Raw genomic sequence first — 17240 nt, 5'->3', positions numbered from 1 at the left:
AAAACCTGAAATATCACATGGTCCTAAGTATTCAGACCCTTTGCTGTGCCACTCATATATTTAACTCAGGTGCAGTCCATTTCTTCTGATCTTCCTTGAGATGGTTCTACACCTTCATTTGTGTCCAGCTGTGTTTGATTATACTGATTGGACTTGATTAGGAAAGCCACACACCTGTATATAAAAGAGCTTACAGCTCACACACAGTGCATGTCAGAGCAAGTGAGAATCATGAGGTCAAAGGAACTGCCTGAAGAGCTCAGAGACAGAACTGTGGCAAGGCACAGATCTGGCCAAGGTTACAAAAAAAATTCTGCTGCACTCAAGGTTCCTAAGAGCACAGTGGCCTCCATAATCCTTAAATGGAAGACGTTTGGGGCGACCAGAACCCTTGCAAGACACATGAAAGCCTGCATGGAGTTTGCTAAAAAAAAACACCTGAAGGACTCTGGTCTGATGAGACCAAGATATAACTTTTTGGCCTTAATTCTAAGCGGTATGTGTGGAGAAAACCAGGCACTGCTCATCACCTGTCCAATAGAGTCCCAACAGTGAAGCATGGCGGTGGCAGCATCATGCTGTGGGGGTGTTTTTCAGCTGCAGGGACAGGACGACTGGTTGCAATCGAGGGAAAGATGAATGCGGCCAAGTACAGGGATATCCTGGACGAAAACCTTCTCCGGAGTGCTCAGGACCTCAGACTGGGCCGAAGGTTCACCTTCCAACAAGACAATGACCCTAAGCACACAGCTAAAATAACGAAGGAGTTGCTTCACAACAACTCTGTGACTGTTCTTGAATGGTCCAGACAGAGCCCTGACTTAAACCCAATTGAGCATCTCTGGAGAGACCTGAAAATGGCTGTCCACCAACGTTTACCATCCAACCTGACAGAACTGGAGAGGATCTGCAAGGAGGAATGGCAGAGGATCCCCAAATCCAGGGGTGAAAAAATTGTTGCATCTTTCCCAAAAAGACTCATGGCTGTATTAGATCAAAAGGGTGCTTAGGACCATGTGATATTTCAGTTTTTCTTTTTTAATAAATGTGCAAAAATGTCAACAATTCTGTGTTTTTCTGTCAATATGGGGTGCTGTGTGTACATTAATGAGAAAAAAAAAATCAACTTGATTGAATGATTTTAGCAAATGGCTGCAATATGACAAAGAGTGAAAAATATAAGGGGGTCTGAATACTTGCCGTACCCACCGTATGTTAAAATATAAATATATATTAAAACACATAAACCAACGATGATCTGTATTAGTAACATAGGTCTATACAATGTAACAATGTTTAATATTAATGAAAGTTTGAAATAACTATAATAGCAAATGATAATGATAAAAGTACCAAGTTTGATTACTTCACTCTCAAAGCTAGCTAAATGGAAGTGAGTTACGATATGTTCTCTGGCACAATCTGTTCTAGGTACAGTATGATTAATAGATAAATAACATGGGGGACATGGGGAAATATATTTGCCTGCAGCAAGAGCGACTTAAAGTCTCAGATACTTTACGTGCTACCATTTTGCTGGTGTTTTCAGCATATAAATGTTGAATATAATCAGGACTACCAGTCAATTCAACATTTAATTCAATTCTATAATATGTTGATCTATTATTCAACATTATTGCAGTTACTTGCATGTATGAATATTTGCTAAGATGAGCTCCCAAATGAAGATAATTAAAAGAAAGTGTTTTTTTGTGGTATGCAAAAGCATTGAAAAGAAAAGTCTTTATTTACATTATTGTTTAAAAGCTTTTTTATATACTTTTATTCAGAAGAAATCTGTTAAATGGATCAAAAGTGACAGTAAGGATATTTATAATATTACAAAAGATTTCTATTTTAAATAAATGCTGTACGTTTGAACTTTCAGCACAGAATCCTGATTTTGTTTATAATGGTTTCCACAAATATATGAAGCAGCACAACTCTTTTCAACACTGATAATAATAAGAAATGTTTCTTGAGGATCAAAACAACATATTCTGATTTCTGAAGATCATGTGACACTGAAGACTGGAGGAATGATGCTGGAAATCCAGCTTTGCATCACAGGAATCCATTAAATTAAGATATATATTAAAAGAGAAAACATTTTTGAAAAATAAATACATTAATAAAATAATGAGAACAAGAAAATTTTGGATTTGTTAAGCCAAGATCCCAGAGTGCTCTCTGTGAGCTGACCCTCTATCTCCTCATAGACTGAGCAGCACTATCTCAGTGTCTGTCTTTAGGCAAGACTCCAGCTGGCCCAGGTGACAAGAGCCTGTCACACCACCGAGAATGTGACGAGAGCGGATCTAAAAGGCTTTGAGAGTCTTAACCCCTCCGCTCAGCTCCACCCGGCTCAGCACCTCTCCCCCCCCCCCCCCCACCCCACGTCCTCCTTTACCTCTTCTTGAGCATTAAGCCGGAGCAGTGAAGGTGAGTCCATGCTGAAAAGCTGGATAGGTCAGAGTGTCGGGAGAGTGGTGTGAAACAGGGACAGAGAGACTGGAGTGTTTACCGGATCACATCAAGGCCTTGTCCCGCAGGGTTTGACCCTGCAAGGTCCTATCCTGGACTTCTCAGTGAGACTTTGCCCTGAGCTCACCTGCTAAAACTAAGCGGAGAGTTTCAGGTATTCCCTCTCACGCTAATGCCAAGTTTTGGCCTCTTGACTTCTCCACGTTCACACGGGACTCGACAGCTTTTTCATCATTCCATCATCTAGAATCATTGTTAGTATCAAAATAACAGTAATAATAGAGACATTCACAACTGCCACATGTACATTAAGAGTTTTATCCAAAAAACATTTTTGAGCAGCTCTTGCATTCGCTGGGAATCAAACCCAAATCCTTGCTGCTAGTGCCAGGCTTTACTGTTTGAGCAGCAAGAACTAAAAAAGCATTAATCAAATTATTTTCATAAAACAGATATTTTATGTGTTTGGATGTTAGATAATAGGAAATGTGACAACATTAATATGTCATATACGTGAGTTTTTGCCTTAAAATAATTGATCTTTTGCCACCAAATTCAGTTTGCACTACTTGCCATAATTCATATGACTCGCTGTCACTTCTACAGCAGAAGAACCGGTATGATTGACAATTATGCACACTCTATAAAGTTTGGATGTGGCTGGACATTGCAGAGAGGTTATAAAATCAATGTGGCAAAATACAAACTATTTTTTTTCCATTTTGAAATGAAGGTAGAGCTACTTTTGATCTGTACTCCCATGCAAACTCATAAGCACACGAAGGCCTTATCGCTACTCTTTAGTAATGCTCTGGCACACTTTCCCCAAATGTCGGGTAAACATTTCCATTGATCTACACCTCGAAGAACTGCGACAAACTCCCTCAGAAGGTATGCTGGCAATGCCTGTGTGTTACAGAAACACTGCATTCATTGGTCTCTTTATAATCACAGAATCAGCCCATAACACATCGGCTTCACTAATGCCTTTCCCCCTTAAAAATAGCCTCTTTTTCCTTTAACCAATGAAAATGCAGTGGAAAATGTTAAGGCCAGGCAAAAGTAGTTAACCTGTTAACCCTTAAAACCGTACCTGGCAGAGGCACTTCTTGCAGCGTGATGCTATCTGGCCTCTGTCCTCCATCTTTCTCTCACTCCTTCCCTCCCTCTTTCCTTCTGTCCTAGTGTATTTCTGGGCTATTCACTCTGCCTCAGAGGCCCTGAAGCCAGCCGCGTCTCCAGTGGAGGCTCCCTCTTCGACAACCCAGGGCTTAGCCTAAATTCTCTCGCTATTAAAAGCTGTGAAATGCAAATAATGAAACATCTCATTACCACTGTAGGAAAATGAAAAGAGAAAATGGTAGAGGGGGGGGGGGGGGGGAGAGAGAGAGAAAGAGAGAGAGAGGGGAGGTTAGCGGGAGATAACCTGACAGAGTGGCTTTTGTTTCATGAGAGTTGGCGTTACAGAGGGAGTCAAGATTGGATTTGCCAGTAAAATAAACAGGGGTGGGTCCTGGAGAAATGTTCTGGGGTGACTTACGGTCGTAGCTTGAGGACACACACACAAGCGAGCCGGGAACTAACTGTCCATACAGGGTTATGCTTAAAACACCATATACATTCAGTGTTCAAAGCGAGTTTGGGGAGAAGGGTGAGAGTCCCTCTGTGTGGGGTCCTGGTTGTCACATATCCTCTCCCATTACTGGCAACAAGGCCATGGAGGGGGGGGGATCACACCTGCCAAAAACATGTCCAAATGTCCAGGTCATATTTCACCCCACAATGAAGAAAAAAATTAAAAATATGTAACTCATTAAAATAAAATGTTTTTTGTCCTGTTTTCCAGTAAAGATCTTTAGGTAAATCTTTCTATGAAGCCCTTTTTATAATGCATTATAAGGGTATTGTTAAGACACTTTAATGAATGCATAATGCATTAAAATATATATATATGTTGCATCTCATGAATATTCATAACAATTATAATACATTATAATACTTTATAATACATATGTATTTGTGTTCTAACTTTTAAGAGTATTGATTATTTATAACACCATCTACTTTTACATTTATAATGGACTATATCATGTCTTGACATATGTGACAGGTTTATTTAAGACCTGCACAGTTTCTTATCTTGTGAGTGGTTAGGTGTTGAGTGTTATTTAAGAATTTCCTGTGAGGCTAATGTTAATTTTACCTAGAGCTAGTTCATACTTTCAAATGCAAAAAAAAAATACCAAAATAATCACACTGATATAACAATAAAAATAGTTAAAACTAAAGCAAATGTGTAACATTACAAATTCATCTGATCTGATCTGGTTGTTTGAGAAACAGTCATTATTATTATTATTATTATTATTATTATTATTATAAGTGGTCTTTGTCTGCTTTAAGTAGCATAAGTAACATGGCAAGATTTATAATACAATATAAGAGACTTGTAATACATTATAATTATGAGAAATATAATCCATTGTAACTTAAGTAAATGCAATGTGTTCATTGTGTTATAAAATCATTATATTCGTAACAGCTATAACCACAAATAATTAAATATTATAACACATTAAAACTGTTATTATGAATATTTATGAGATGATACAACATATACTTTTTTTTATAATGCATTATGCATTTGTTATAATGCCTTAAGAATACCTTTATAACGCATTATAAATACGGGTGTCATAGAAAGTGTTACCGATCTTTAAAACAAGATACATTTACTTGTGAAGCAAAACTACATAAGGGCCTGGTTTCACAGACAGGGCTTAGACTAAGCCAGTATTAGGCCAGAGTTTAATTAGGACATTTGAGTAATTTTTACAAACATGCCTTAAAAAATAAACACTGACATATTTTAAGCTCAATCAGCACAAGTTTTTTCAGTTGAAACAGTTTAGGCTTACATTTTAGTCTGGGACTAGCCTTAAGCCTTGTCTGTAAAACCGGGAAAAGGTATTATTCAAATTCTCTTAACTAAGATGGAACAGAAATATTACAACATTAAGTGAGGTAAATTAAATACCTTAAATTAATTAGGGTACAAAATAATATCTTAAGATCCCACACTATTTTGCTTCTCAAGTAAATACATTTTGTTTTAAGGATGATTTTATACTGGACAACAAGACAAGACAAATGATTTCAAGAAAATTAATTTGTGCAGTGTAGTCTTCACATAGACAACTGCTTGGATAGCGTCGGCGATGTGTGTTGTGACACTGCAAATAGGAGAACTGTAAGGTTTTTTTAAATTGAATGAATTAACTTGTGTCTCTTCATCTGACCATCCTCACTGAGGGACTATTAAGAGCTGGGTTGAGAGGTTGATGACAAGCCTCGTTACTGAGTGGGAGTCAAATTCCAGCACGATCTCCACCTCTTCCTTCTCTTTTGCTGTCTTTCATTCTCCCACTTATTTTTTTTTTTTGTATGAGTGTACACTTGCATTACCCCCCCCCCCCCCCTACCCCCCCCACACACACACACATGCACACAGTCATCATTTCAAATCCACCAAATGTTGCGCCGATGACTCCCTAAAGCTCGGCTGCCGCTCCTCACGAATCGACGACTCATCTTTAACACCTTCCTGGAGCTCGCGCCATGAGAGGTGTCACAACAAACCGGCGTTGTCACGCTGCACTGTGCCACAGCGTTCCTGTAAGCACACACTCCTGTGCACACACACACACCAACACACCATGCTGTGACAAGCCATTATCACAACAGGAAGGCTCATCACCGCCAGATCAGGTCCACGAATGCAAACTTCACAGAATGATTCGCTAAATGTTTTGTGTTGCACTTTTTTTGTGAACTTCCCTAATCAAGGTTTTATGCAGTCGTAATTTCATTTTTCGGGATGGACCACTGTTCATCCTTTCATCCACTTATTAAGCAGGCTGTAACTCTAAGGTATATAACACACACACACACCCATCCAGAACGATAGATAGAATGACAGATAAAATGATAGATAGATAGTCAGACAGAAGTACAGACTGATAAATGCTAGAACGATGGACAGGATAGATAGATAGATAGATACATAAATGCACGCGCACACACACACACACACACACACACACACACACACACACACATACACACACACACACACACACACACACAAACTCAAACATGTCCTGGCATGAGGTGTCTGTCAAGAAGCTAATTGTCATAATCAGGAACACTGGCTCCTGTCAATGACTCAGAGAGAAATAGAGAGAAAGAGAGAGAGAGAGAGAGAGAGAGAGAGAGGTGCAGGTGGACAGAAAGGAGGGGGTGTTTGTAGCGTGACTGCTGGGCTGTCAACAAAACATTGGCATGCTTCTGAAAGCCATCCGTACTAGATAACCCCTAACTAACAGCTCGCCAAAAACTAAACTGACAGGGACAGAACAGGAGGGGGTGGCAGAGAATGCAGACAGATACACAGTGAAAGAAAGAAATCGCAGAGAGGAACGCGGCATGACCTCAAAGATTATTAATGAACTGTTGTCCCTCTTCAATCTCTGATCAGGATATTAAAAAGACAATTTTTGATCTCTCTATTTTCTTTATACTGTAGTAGGTGTGTGATTTCTCTGCAGCTAACACCATGAAACAGAACTTTGAAAGTAATTACACTTCAGAGAAGTATCCTGAACACTCTCCTGTCTGCCATTGGTCGGAGAAACACAGCCCCGCCCCCAACTCATGTCATTGGTTGAGCTCAGATGCTCAAACAAACATAGCAATGTTCTGAAAGCAGCTTAGAGCTGCAGTGTTTATGCTTTTCTGGGGAATTAACCTACAAATGCCTTAATTATAGTTGACTGTATATTAAGACAAGTTATTTCAACATCCAAAAGATTACATACTTCTCAAGTCCTTCACTAGCAACTATTGTGAGCAGCAGACAAGGAAAAAGGACTGGGAAAACATAAAGTGTTTTCCATCTGAGTGGTTACGGCATTGACTGGTTAGGATCTAACAGGTTGTGCTAACCAGCTTAACTAGAACTAGTCTGCACTTCTACTGATAATTAATAGAGCTCAACATTAAGGGTTTTTCATTAATTTTTTTTATTGACCATTGACCAACCTTAATTTTATTTTTTTATCAACAGCATTTATGTGCCAGGACTTAGGAAACATATTTACATGTTTCATTTAGACTTACATTTTCTTCACCAAAAATTTGTAAATAAATAAATAAATTGGACGACGTGTTTAAATTTAGGATTACATATTTAAATCAGTATAAAACCAGTTTTTGTTTAAGCAAAACATTTCTAAAGATAAACAAATATCAATTTACATAAATAGTTAAATCAAGCATATTTTTATCCAGCTATTGGCTAATTATTTTTCTTGTTTGAAGAATAGATTTCACTAAATATTAATCAATTTATGATTAAACTTACAAAATAAAACAGAAACATTTTTCTTTTTAAGTAAACATATCTTGTTTTAGGAATGATCCTAAACTCTCTCCCTCTGTCACTGTGCCATCTTTACCATTGAGCTCTATACTGACTTGTTTCTGTCACACAGGGGCATTTTCACACCTTCGTCTTCTCTCTGCTGAGGACTGGGGGGAGAAAATGAAGAGGAACACAACTGTGGCTATACTTAGTCGGTTTGACAATTTGTAATCACAACATGAGAAAAGAAAAACAAGTGAGCGACAGAGCAAGAAAGGAAAGAGAGAGAGAACGAGAGTCCACTAGATCCGGGATCGTGTGGGTCGTTCAAGTCTTACAACAGATTTAAATGCATTTTATATTAACCCATAAAACACTATGCATCAACTTCCTCAAGGATGATATGACCCTACTAAATAATTGATCATCTCTAAGAGCTTCTTTTGTTTCACATCTGATAATCAAGTATAGCTTAACAATAGCCAGTGTTTTTACCCAGGCTTGTGTTGCCATGGTAACCACGAGTGTGTCCAAGAGTCAACCCTGTCGCCAGGCGCTTCGCTCCTGTCCCATACTGTCCGTTTGTCCTTCTCTTGTACGTTTGCCACACTACGCTTTGAATGGCAACGAATGGCTCAGGTGTGACATGCTGAACTGCAGAGGCTAACGGTGCTCGATTAATAATGGCTGAGACATGCGAGCGATGTATAAGCTGCAGCACGCTGTGTGGAGGAATAGCAGGGCTAGCGTGTTGCTCTGGTGATCACCGCCCACCTCACAAACCTAATTTTAAAGAAAGTCACACATTCCCACGTTGTGAGGCGCCGGTATCGAGTGTCCAACCAACACTTTCTCTGATCAACCCCTTGGGTGGGACGGGAGGGGGAGAAGGCCTTCATTTCTTTCCTTTCTTCTCATTTCGTTTAATGAAAGTAAAAAGGCTGTGATGGCACCTTGGGTTTTTAACAATGATGAAAAAATTATAGCTATATTTATATATATATATATTTTTTTTTTTTTTTGTGTGCAAATGATGAAGTCAGTGGGGGCTGCCAGGAGGTCTGACAATCTCAGAAAGAATAGAATAGAATAGAATACAAAAGAATAGAATAGAAGCTCACTAGAAAATTCAGAAGAATAAACATTTATTTTTGGACTTTATTTTATTAGATTTATGATTACAACTAGAAAATAAAATTAAAAATTAAAAACCTTAATTCAGTCTTCTATAGTTGTTCTTTTAAAGTAAACTGATCTTGTTTAAGGCATGTGCAGGTATTTTTATTGAAAAACAAGCTTTTAAAAAATATTGATTAAGAAGTGGTAATACCTTCTGACCCTAAACTTTCTCATTTCATCCTATAAAAATAAAAAGGCCCATAAAAATACTGTGATGGCACCTTGTGATTTAACCACAAATACATACATACATACATACATACATACAACAATTTTTTCAAATTATGATTTTAGAGGGTGCTAGGAGGTCTGGAAATTTCAGAATAGAATAGAATAGAATGATTTGACTAAACCTTAAAGTATTCACAAGCTAGCCCATTCTTCCCTAACAACTGCAGCACACCCTTTTCCAGTGGGGTGTTCAGTCTCGGAGAGCAGGGTGTGGAAGCTGGAACCTGAGTGAGATCAGGGCTCCTATTTAATCTAGGAAGAAAAGGGAAATGGGGCAACTGAGGGCACACCTGTACCATTTCCAACACCCCTTTTTTTAGGACTAACACACTGGATTGGGAAGGGCTAGAAAGCAGTTCTGGTGATCAGGGAGTCGAGCATGAAGGACACAGTCCATAACTGACTGACATCGTCCATCAAAGTGACTACATGGGTTTTGCTGTACATTATTCAGACTGCAATTGTTGCATATTGTCACAGTGGGCAAATCCAAGTTGCAATTGAAGCACTTTGACAACTGACAAGACGGAGAAAAATGACAGCGAAAACAGCAGTCCACGCAACACGCCAGAGTACGAAGGCAGGATTCTGCTCGCGCAATCGCTTCCATCACATTTGAGAGTTTCCCTTATGAGACACTTATCTGTCCGCCACAAATGTACCTCTTCACCATGATGAATATTTTATGTTCTGATGGCACTTTTAAGACAGAACTAATTAACGAAAACTAGTTGATCTGGCATACGTTAAATCAGTTCAATTAAAAGCATGCAGACAAACGCTACACGCTAATAGCAAGAGCAGAGGAATAATTGTATGTTGAGGGGGAAGTCCTGAATGTTAAACAGGCCCTGTTAACGGCACTTTAGCACTTGGCGATGAACTCCTCTCAGGATCACACAGACCCTTGATAATGGACTAATGCAGATTGGCACATCACACAATACATTTGAATAAAACAGAGACCTGACATACAGTATCTACTGCCTGCTAAGCAATGAGGGAGTGCAGATCTGATAGACTGTGACATTGCACACTGAATTAAATCCAGTTGGGGATTTGGGAACATGAGCCATGTGCAACACAAACTCAAACCAACTTTGACTTTTGGTTTGGGAATTTTCAAAGCTCGCATTTAGGCACAGTTCTACCGTAGAAGGTCTTGAAGAAAGGAAACCTTCGCCCAAACAAAGATTACAATGGCTTTCTGAAATTCACAAGCGAGGAGGAAAAGCGTTCTGTGGTATTGTGGGGTAAATGTGTTAGCGCTGGGAGTGTCTCCACCCTCCCTTAATGGTTAGCTCTTGGCAGACAAGATGGGATGAAAAGTATAGAGACAGACTAAACCATCTTCTGAAAAATAAACAGAGCTTTTTAGAGAAAAGTGGTGTGGAAAGTGGACAACAGACTGTCCACTGATTCACCTGAGGACTTTTGAAATGGTAATGGCTTTCCTGTCTAAAACTGAGCGCTTAAATAAACCTTTTTTCCTTGTTTGCACTATTGTTTTGGTCGTATCTCAATTGCTACCACTCGACAGAAATGGTTTTCACTGAAGTGCACATGGAGATTTTCTAAATTTGTTAAAATACATCCTTATATCCGAGCTTAATATGCAAATACAGGTGTAAGTAAGCCATTTTTAGGTTGATTTCCTTGAAAAGTATAACACTACGTCTCTGTGGTACTTTCAAAACACTTCTGTTTGTCTGAAAATCTCGATCAGACCGGTACAGCAACATTGATTGTTTGTCCAAACAATGGAACATCAGGGGTGTGAAAATAATTTGAAAATCATTTTTGTAATTCTGGTTGGCTCAGAAATTACACACTTTGGGCTCCTCCTGCTCCTCAGGCGTTTCGCTTCATATGATCCTCAAGACCATTTCAAAAACTGTGATTTCAAGCTGTTTTGCCATGTAAAAATCATGTTGCCAGTGTGTTGCTGTAGGATACATAGGCAGCTGATTACTGGCTCAGTTAAATACAGGGGTTTGTTAATATCCTTAAACCTAATTGGGAACTGTGGTAATTGTGATGCTTAAATTTGCATTCACCACAAGATATTGGATTTTTATCATGAGTGTACTACAAGTGGGCTACAATTAAATGCCCAACAAATCTGTTGTAAACCAAAATACTACATATCATTGCAAAACTAACCAGCTGAAAAGTGTAAAGTCTGAAAAAGTAACTTTAACCTTGTCACATTTCGCATCAGAACAAGACCTTTACAAATAATTCAAAATAAAGAATTACCTCCCACAATGGATTTTGTTCAATACTAAGGTATGTTATTTATTAAAACAGACTATGCAAGATCTGGCAACCCTGATCATACTTGTTAAAAATAAAATAAAATAAAGATGCCTTGTGCTAAAAGAGACAGTTGTAAATATGATTGAGCGTCAGCAGAGTTGAATCTCTCAATTTGAGTGTGACGTCACATTTGTCACACTGACAAATGTGTGACACTACTGATGGAGAAACAGTAGTAACTGTCACAAGTACATGCCAGTGAGTTTCATATTTCATAACTGAACACTAGCATTCAAAGCTCAGCAGGGATGTACATTAGATAAAGTCTACCTATTTTAAAACCTTATTCACCATGTTTAAGGGGCTGAAGAGGATGAAGACAAGCATGATTTTAACTGGTGAGGGTTAGCATACCTCCCCGTGTGTAAACATCCTGTATTTAAGACCACGTGTGGTCAGAAAGTAAGCCAGAAACGACAGGGGCGAGGGTGTTGTATACAAGTTTGTGTGTGCGTGTGTTTGTTACTTTTTAAACCAAAAAGCAGGACTGGAATATGCCACGATTTAAGAACTGCCAAGCTGGACTGAATTTCACCAGCAGACAGGGGGAAAAAAAGAGAGAATTACCGATTATACAAGATGGACAGTCCAAGAGAGCGCAATGAGAAAAAGAAGAGGAAAAAAAAACAGAAACAAAAACCTCACAACCACATCCTCTTTTTCAGCCTAGGAGTGTAAAGCCCACTGCTAAGCGCTTGCCCATGGTGCGCTATCTCATTTCCAGGGGCTTTTTTTTTTTTCGCTTGGTTTCTCCCCCAGGGCTTTCCACACAGCCTGAGAGCCCCCACTGAAATATTCACAAGGCACCTGAGGACACAGGTCTTTGTAGGGCAGTTCCAGGGAGGTCGGCTCCGGTTTAACCCACACACCGAGCGCCTGATCTAGGGGGATGAACACATCTAAGTGGCTGATGAGCACAGCTGTCACTCTATACACACACACACACACACACACACACGTAGGCCCCTAAACAGCTCTAGGGAGTGAAGCGCACCTGTATGCATCTCCGCTCACACAAAAGAACGCCTAGTATTTTGTTAAGGGACGAGTTTGGTTGCACATCTGGTGTGAGGGTGTAAAAATGAAATAAAAAATTTAAACGCAACAATTGTGTTTTGAACAGTCATGTTTGTGTCTAGCTTTAAATATTGATGCGAGGCTTCATACGAGACACGTACTCTACAGATGTTTAATGTACAGTAATTATGAGTGTGTTTCTAAGCTGATAAATAGAATACCGGGCTTTGTGTGGTCTTTAAAGTGAGGGGGAGAAGACAGTCCCCAGTGCTGTAGCAGGTTCATGCTTTCTAACCTGTTACCCACACAACACAGCCCACAGCCCGGGGAGAGCAGCCATCTTCCATACACTCCACCCACACACACACACACATACATACACACACACTCAGCTGTGTGTCGTGTCACCCCCCACATCAGCACCCGTTCGCCACCACACACACACACACACGGCCAGCTGAACTACCCCTCTTTATCTGTTTCTCTATCCCTCTGCACCATCAGCCACCTCCTCCCCCATATGTTGCCTTTCTGTGCAAATGTTCAGATTAACAAACGCAACCACCCTGAATAAACACCGCACTGCACTTTCTTGTTCAACTAACTGCCTGAACCTCCCTCAAGATACACTTGCACATCCACAAACATGTTAAACATGTATGCTTAAACATTATAGCAGTACAAATAATTAAATCAAACTCCAACATTGTGGATTTTCCCACATGAAATGGAAAAATATAAAGTAAGTATAGGAAACTTGTACTTAAGGCGCTGACATGCATAACTCACCACATTAAAATAAAATTTGTGGTTAAATACAAGTTATGGGGCATTTATTTGCTGTTTTGTTTGTGTGCTTTTTAAGCATGGACTCCAACTCAGGATCACTAGAAAAATGTGGTAATATTTCAGCAAAATTATATTATACGTTATACACCTTCAAAGTGAAATGTCCAATGAGTAAATCTGGCAACATGAATATGAGAAACTTCAATTTAACAACAACTAAATGTCCAGTGAGTTGCCCTAAATGATTAATGTGAAGTTACTTTTATTTATATAGCGCTTTATACATTGTTTCAAAGCAACTTAATGCTCTATTGTGCTTGATTTAATGTACCATCTACACTTAAAACTAAACATGCAATTTTAGCTTAATTCTGAGTCGTTGAGCTCTTTTATCATTCACATTTTTTCATAGGACTCAATGTAATGCTGTACCACGTGCGCTACAGAGTAAGTTTACTATATCAAAAAAGTCATATAGAGCTTATTATGTGATGCAAATGTCACAATTATTAGTTTGCACTATTGTAAAAGTGTTTTGAGGTCATAACATAGTATTGTGTAAGGAACCATGTTAAATAATCATTAAAGCACCTGTAATAATAATTTGTGTGAAAAGGAATAAAAGTTATTGGCGTTTTACTGCCACTAGTGTTCATTTCATAGGCCTTTGTTTAATTATTCTCTGTGGTAATCGACAGCAGGCCAACAGTAGAGTTTAACTTGTGTTTAATATTCTTTAAAAAGTGCTGGGTGAGGGCAGGTATGATATTTCGACTTCATTAAAGCAGTTCCTAGAACACAGTGCTATCTTTACTCTTATTTCAGCCCCTCTCTTCCCTTTACCCCACGCAGTAGGAACCAGCTCCCCTCCCCTGCTTTCTGTTGACACAATACAGCCACACCTGTGTGGAAGTCAATATGCATAGAGGACCAGAGCCCCCCTCCTGCCTCAAATGTTCTCCCACTTATACTAACACACACACACACACACACACACACACACGGATTCTCCATTAAACAAAAACACCTGGACATGACCCTGACACACAACACCAACACTGCCCTCTAGAATGAGAGCTCTTGCTAAAGAATAGGCTACACAAATACAGTGTGTACACTGCGCTCAATGGGAATCAAGGCCCTGGAGATGTTCGCACCATGCTTTACCAGACGAGCTCCAGGAATCACTATACTTTTATCTGCAAGAATAAGAGTTAGATAGTGCTTCTCATTATAATTATGTGGAGTATCTACACACTTTCTAGTCACGTAAAGGAAGAAAGCAAAGAAAAGACTCCATTTTAGTGCTTAATAACAGTTTGAAACTATCAGAGAATTGAACAAATAAAATGACCGCATGAGAATATAAAAAAATAACAAGTCCAGTACATGCAGTCATTAAATGATTCTAGGCTACCTTAAAATTACTGTTTTCCATCCCAGGAGAGACAGACAGAGAGAAAGAGAGAGAGAGAGAGAGAGAGAGAGAGAGAGAGAGGAGTGGACGGGTTGTTCTGCTACAACAGACACCTGCCAGCAACGTCACGCACACACACGCACGCACACACACACAATACTAACATCAAGACACATTAAAATCTGTATATCTACAATAGTATAAATATTGCCATTGGCATGTTAATTAACTCATTATTCAAAAACTAAGGTAATGAGGGTCAGAGAGGTGGAGAAAACCTATAAAGTGATGGGCAAAGGATGCTGTCATGTTTCCACTGGCTTAATTTTGTGTAGATGGGCATGAGGACAGTTCCTTACATAACCAGATCTTCTGCTCAACTGACTCATATTTGCACTGTGGACAGTTACAATGCAATAAATACATGAATGTCATTTTAAAAAGCGTGACTATTAGAATCATTTACGTTCTTATGTGTTGAATAACCGTGGTTAATTTCATACTTAAATGCGCTGATTAGTGACATTTATTATTTTTAACCGTCTGGATTCGATAATTCGCCTTTACAGTAGCTAACAAATATTTCCAACTAACCAATCAGAATCGGGTGCACCTGTAGCAAACAAGAGCCGGCACGTCATATAATCAATAGAGAGTGTTATATTCTTTTGACAGACGCGCTGAATGATACATTGTTGCGCGTAACGCTTGACTCAAATGCATCAATTCAGAGACGCGCGTTTGAAAACGTTAACGTTTATCTATAAACCCGCTGATGTTCCGCCGTCGGCGAGTCAAACAAGTGGGGTCGCTCCCCTTAAAACCAACCCGTGAGCGAGGAGAAAATGGAGGAAGACGGAACTGACCAGCTTTAAGGGGGCAGACGGGGGGGGGGAAAGAGACAATAACCCGAAGAGCAGCGCTTGTGTCACCTAACGCTTCCCTCAGCGAACACCCGAATATACTCCGCTCCCCTCAAGTTGACGGAAGTGTTAAGAGCCGAGTCCATGGATTCAATTATGCAGGACATAAAATAATAGAAAAGTGAGTAATAAATAAATAAAACCCCACTTCCCTTTTTCTGGTAGTAGGTTTAGGGTGTTGACGCAGCAGAAATTTCCAGCTGGAGAAATTCCCCTTTTTGGAGGTTAAATGAGGGGAGGAGAGAGTGGGGTTAAACCCTTGCCTGCCAAAGCTGAGCTTTTCATTTAAATACCACCACCACATGCACTGACCCCCAAACGACATGATTTTAGGATTAAAACTTACGGCAAATGTTATAATATAAATAGTATTAAGTATCAGCGCGTTCAAAAGGTTGACAAGACAAAAAAGAAAGTCTCCCATCACTCCAATAAAACTCTATCCTGAATGAATGACTGCACATCCGACAGCTGTTCGCAGCGCGTGCATCATCTGTCATGAACATGTTCTCACCTGGAGACGTCAAACAGGTTGCTGTCACGCAGTCTACTTCAGTGACGTGTAAAAGAACACAAACGCACCGGCCTCGGGGAAACTCACAACTTGAACTTACCTGAATACCTGTGCTGAGGCGCGAGCTCATGACTCTGTCATACATCCAGATAGATATCAAGTCGAGTATGACTGTAAAAGCGCTGAGACTGGAGCCTGTGCGGTGGTCAGGAGGGAGGAAGTGCTGTTAGAGATAGAATGGAAAGGTGAGAGAGGCATACCTGTTAACCCATGAGTTCTGGGGGCGCGCGATGTAGATGCGTCGGAGCTCCAGTATTTCGCTCGTGGCAGGTTTGAGAGAGTGAGCACGTCAACAATGTCCGCAGTCAGCTGGGAGACGCGTGTGTGTCGGTCAGTGTAATTCCCCTGCTCGCTGTCTCCCTCTCTCCACGCTCGTCTTTTTCTGTGATTCTCCCTCCCCTGCTTTTCCGTGTCTCGGTATCAGGAACCAGCCTCCCCCTCTGTCTCTCTCTCTCTAGCTCTCTCTCTCTCTCCACTGAGAGTCAAATACAGGAAATGAGGCAACATAAACGCTCGCATTCACCATCAAACCCTGGACAGCTCCAGCTGAACTCATACAGCTATGAAGCCTCCAGGTCAGCTGAATGTACAGAGGGCAACACCTTGTTAATAAAGATGCTTAGCGTACCAATAAGACAGGTGGAAAACCGGTGAATTAATTTCAACATTGTTTTTTAATCAATTTTTGTCTTTTGTCTTAACTAGTTCGCTTAAAAAGTCTATACACAAACACGTGTGAGTGACTACATGCATGCATATATATTTTTGTTACACTACATTACGTTTAGTCATTTAGCAGATTTTTTTTATCCAAAGCGACTTACAAATGAGTGATCAGTGATATGCAAGTGCTATAACAAGTCTTCACTTGACACAGTACACATA

At 39.8% G+C, this 17240-nt stretch overlaps 1 protein-coding gene across 3 annotated transcripts in view; it reads right to left on the bottom strand.

Annotated features, from left to right (window-relative positions):
* LOC132129772 (zinc finger and BTB domain-containing protein 46-like) overlaps positions 1-16818 on the bottom strand; it is a 69961-nt gene extending 53143 nt beyond the window's left edge. The window contains exon 1 of one of the 3 annotated variants that reach the window (XM_059541524.1): positions 16556-16818. The gene's annotated coding sequence lies outside the window, so the exon portion shown is untranslated. The other 2 variants (XM_059541526.1, XM_059541525.1) reach the window with 2 other exon arrangements.
* Positions 16819-17240: the final 422 nt, after the last annotated feature.

This window comes from Carassius carassius, chromosome 46 (assembly GCF_963082965.1).
Source record: "Carassius carassius chromosome 46, fCarCar2.1, whole genome shotgun sequence".
In the NCBI taxonomy this organism is placed as follows: Eukaryota; Metazoa; Chordata; class Actinopteri; order Cypriniformes; family Cyprinidae; genus Carassius; species Carassius carassius.
The sequence above is the reverse complement of the archived record's forward strand: the minus strand, read 5'-3'. Positions and strand labels throughout refer to the sequence as shown.